Genomic DNA, 5,000 nt, shown 5'->3' with positions numbered 1-5,000 from the left:
ACAGTGAACGAAAATATTAATGAGAGCCCTGTTGGTTATCCGGCCCCCTACATGACACCTCCAGTATCATACATAGATAACTCTTTTGCAAGTATGTGCACTTGGTCGCACACCATTTTGTGCGTGGGGTCATCGAGCCCTATCTCACGCCTTTCGTAAAGTCTTCACGAAAATAATAGATTAATTTTCGTGGTGCATTCACGAAATTGCCCGTTTTTCGTGGTAGGGCAACGAAACGCTGCCTATTCACTTGAATTGCCCCACTGCTGCTATGGTTATCCAAGCGTCTGCAGGGGCGGGGAGGGGGTGCTGACAGAACACTGCTGATACACTCGGGACTCACTAATTCGACGCCCTTTCGGTACTTACGCCTTATGTCCCCTAAACCTAAACCTAAACCTAAACCTAACCCTAACCTTAACCCTACTTAACCCTAAACCTAACCCTAACCCTAACCTTAACCCTAACCTTAACCCTAACCTTGACCCTAAACCTAACCCTAAATTGCTTGTTTGAAATGTTTGATTACCATGTGACGGTAGGCTACCGAAAGGGCATCAAACTAGTGGGTCGCTAGGCAACAGTCGGGCAATTCAAGTGAATAGGCAGCGTTTCGTTGCCCTACCACGAAAAACGGGCAATTTCGTGAAGGCACCACGAAAATTAATCTATTATTTTCGTGAAAACTTCACGAAATGAGTGAGATACGGTTGGGTCATCCCTATCATCCCCTCTACCGGAGAACTTAGAACCCTCTTTTCAAAAATGGGTTCTACAAGTTTGTATGTTACCCACTGCTTCCAAGTAGACTGCTAGCGCATGGCATGGTTGCGTGGGTTGTTGTTAGGGTAGGGTTAGGGTTAGGCTGCCACTGTGGGCAAACTTGACATGAAATACGCATGGCAACCAAGGCTTTGAACCGCTAATTTTTTTCCAAACGTTCCGTTCCGAACAGAAACGGAATTATAACGTTTCCGGTTATGGGTTCCACCAATAAATTGACGTTACCGAACCGGTTAGAACAAAAAAATAGTGTTCCCGGAACGGTTAATTTCGTTCCTGTCAGCTAATTACTCCCCATAGGCCTAACTGACGTTAATTATCCAAGAAAGACGGAAGTGCAAATGAGTCAGCCTACATTCCAAACTGTTTATTCAAGCGGATGAAAAGAATATCCTCCAGAATTTGTCATTCAGGGACGACCTAAGCGGAGAAGCGGAGAATAAACCTCAATGATGAAAATGCATGCTCCACACTGACTTGGGTCACAGGGAGCGCTATGGTGGACATTGTGAGTTTGGGCATATTTGAAGCGGCCATGGATGCCCAATAACGCCGAACATTCTCGGTGCGCTTTACATGCGCTTCTCTGCAATGTCTTACAATGATGCAATGGAAACTCTGCCCTTTTGTATGACAGTGGTTTCTCTTATTTAAGATGTGGAGTGGAGACTTTGTAATCCACAGCTCTCTCTCCATTCAGTCAGAGAATGTCTGATGTCACACAGGACGTGAACCTCAGCCGTCATGGTAACGTGTGCAGAAAATATTAACTTTTTTTTGTTTGTTTGAGGAACGGTATTAACCGGTATTAACCGGTTACCATTATTTTTAAATAAGTGTTTCCGTTCCAGAACATAAAAAATAATAGTTTTCGTTCCTTGAACCGGTTCAAAGCCCTGATGGCAACTGTCCGTGCAAGAAATATGCATGCGCAAGCATCCTGGGCCTCATCCCCTTGTCAGATACAATGCGGGAACATAGGACCTGGGGAACATAGGACCTGGGGAACATAGGACCCGGGGAACATAGGACCCGGGGAACATAGGACCCGGGGAACATAGGACCCGGGGAACATAGGACCCGGGGAACATAGGGCCTGGGGAACATAGGACCTGGGGAACATAGGACCTGGGGAACATAGGACCTGGGGAACATAGGACCTGGGGAACATAGGACCCGGGGAACATAGGACCCGGGGAACATAGGACCCGGGGAACATAGGACCTGGGGAACATAGGACCCGGGGAACATAGGGCCTGGGGAACATAGGACCTGGGGAACATAGGACCTGGGGAACATAGGACCTGGGGAACATAGGACCTGGGGAACATAGGACCTGGGGAACATAGGACCTGGGGAACATGGGACCTGGGGAACATAGGACCTGGGGAACATAGGACCTGGGGAACATAGGGACGCTCCCACGTGCGTAATTTACACCACACAGCAAGCATGTCCCCGGCCTAAAAATGAAATGTGAAGGGTCAAAATTGGAACCCCATTATATTCTCTGTGTGAGATGGGGGACCTCTCAGATGATTTCGTCCTGGGCCCTGTCAAAAGTGTCAGCGGCCCTGGTGAGTGAGTAACCGCGCGAATAGACCAGGCGCGATGCGATTCAAGCGACAGAGTGCAGCAGCAAGTGATACGAGCGATTGAGGAGACTAGAGTATGTCCATACAGGCAGAAGGCAAAGCATTCAAGCATTCCCATTGGCTGTGGTCACTGACCTCTATGCAGTCATTGGCTGTCGCGGCTTGTCGCCGAACCGCGTCATAGAAAGTTGAAAAGATTTCAACTTCAAACTGTCGCGCTCGTCTCGCAAATCGCTCTAGTCTCCAGAATCGCTTTTGTCGCGCGACTCAATACAAAGTCAATTACTTCCGTCGCTCGCCTCGCTCAGATCGCCGCTGGTGTATTTCTGCGGTAATGTGTGTATTCTAGGACCCCTTAGGTAAGGGGCAGATCTAGCCATTTTGGGGCCCTAGGCGAAATACGAACATGGAGCCCTCACATGTCATTATGTAGCCATAACATTATGTGTTTTGGTGCTACTTTAGTGTTTTCTCTCATATTTACTTACTATACGTAAGTAACAAATTAAGGTCCAGACTTTTTGTGCGTGTGTGTGTTTACAGCTACTGGTGTGACAGTTGGGGGCCCTAATGGAGGAAAGATTTGGTCTGGGCCCTAGGCAATTGCCTAGGTTTTCCTAATGGAAAGTCTGCATCTGTCCCCCTTAGGTAAGTGGGCAGAGCAGTAGTTTTGAGTCAGACCAAACATGTTTACTACCGCTTTAGATAAATGACTGGGTTTGGCTACAGGAAAGCTTTATTAAAGAAGAAAGTATTTTACTGTAATGCAAGTTCAAACTAGCCCACCCTCACACACCCACACACACTCACACACACACACACGAACTGACATCAAAGAGGTCATTTAAGAATTATGGTACCTAGGAGCCCAATTACAGAAGATCAACACAGCTGTCTACGTCTCAAGAGACTGCAAACAAGCAAACAAACCACACACACACACGCACACGCACACGCACACGCACTCGCACTCGCAAATACTTTTACACCCACATAGACACAAAAATACAGTAGCTTAAAAATTCATCCATTCACATCTGCCTGTCTGTATTTCTGTCTATCTTGTCTGTCCATCTCTACAGTAGTGTGTGTGTGTGTGTGTGTGTGTGTGTGTGTGTGTGTGTGTGTGTGTGTGTGCGTGCGTGCGTGCGTGCGTGCGTGCGTGCGTGCGTGCGTGCATGCGTGCGTGCGTGCGTGCGTGCGTGCGTGCGTGCGTGCGTGCGTGTGTGTGTGTGCATGTGCCTGTGTGTGTGTTGACAAAATGTGAGGGGAAATGAGAGTGAAGAAGAGAAAGAGAGAGAGGGAGAGTCAGAAAGAGAGAGAGAGAGAGAGAGAGAGAGAGAGAGAGAGAGAGAGAGAGAGAGAGAGAGAGAGAGAGAGAGAGAGAGACAGAGACAGAGACAGAGAGACAGACAGAGACAGACAGAGGGAGAGAGAGTGTATGTGTTTCCATACACCGACTGTCCTAAATTGATGTAAACCCCCTACTGCACTATCGTCTGTCTCATTCTCCACGGGATAATCAGTGTGTGTGTGTGTGTGTGTGTGTGTGTGTGTGTGTGTGTGTGTGTGTGTGTGTGTGTGTGTGTGTGTGTGTGTGTGTGTGTGTGTGTGTGTGTGTGTGTGTGTGTGTGTGTGTGTGTGTGTGTGTGTGTGTTATGTGTGTGATGTGTGTGTGTGTTGACCGAGTATGTTCCAGGTTTAATTGGTGTCAAACAGGCTGACTGCCGGCCCAGCTGACACTGTCGGAATTACGAACAGGAAACGTTTTATTCTCTCTCTCTCTCTCTCTCTCTCTCTCTCTCTCTCTCTCTCTCTCTCTCTCTCTCTCTCTCGTTGTTTTTTCCCTCTCTGTCCTTGGCTCAGTTGCTCTCTGGGGTGTTGAGATAGAACCGGATAATAATTAGTATTCTTCCTGAGACACACACACACACACACACACACACACACACACACACACACACACACACACACACACACACACACACACACACACACACACACACACACACACACACACACACACACACAGGTACACACACAGGTACACACACACACACAGGTACACACACGCAAATGGAAATACCACAGCATACTTCCATGTACATACTTGTACTTGCATGTTGTCGCGAGGGCAGTAACCTTTTGTGGAACATACATTTTGTCCATCATGTTCTTTTATCACATCAGGTATTTCTAAAGGAGACAATTGCAGAAAGAAAATATCACAAGAATCTGAAGGTTTAGGCCAAAAAACAAGTGGCATATAGTCACAAGGAACCAGGCTCAGGGACAATGTGATATCACAGACGACTTATTTTCTCCCTGTTTACTTTTTAAAACAATATTTTTTGGGGGGTCTTTTTCGACTTTATTTGACAGGACAGTGTGAGAGGTGGACAGGAAGTGAATGGGGAGAGAGACGGGGAGGGGTCGGCAAAGGACCCAAGTCGGGAATCGAACCCGGGTCAGCTGCATGGCAGGCGAGTGCCCTATCGGTTGGCCACGGCCTCGTCTCCCTGTTTATATAGAAATAACTGAAGATACAAGGACACACACAGTACATGCAGACTAGTACGCACATGCACACGTGTGAGCATTGTCTTTCTCACTGTCACTTCC

Source organism: Engraulis encrasicolus, chromosome 18 (assembly GCF_034702125.1).
Source record: "Engraulis encrasicolus isolate BLACKSEA-1 chromosome 18, IST_EnEncr_1.0, whole genome shotgun sequence".
NCBI classification, from domain to species: domain Eukaryota; kingdom Metazoa; phylum Chordata; class Actinopteri; order Clupeiformes; family Engraulidae; genus Engraulis; species Engraulis encrasicolus.
This window is presented reverse-complemented; position numbering follows the sequence as displayed.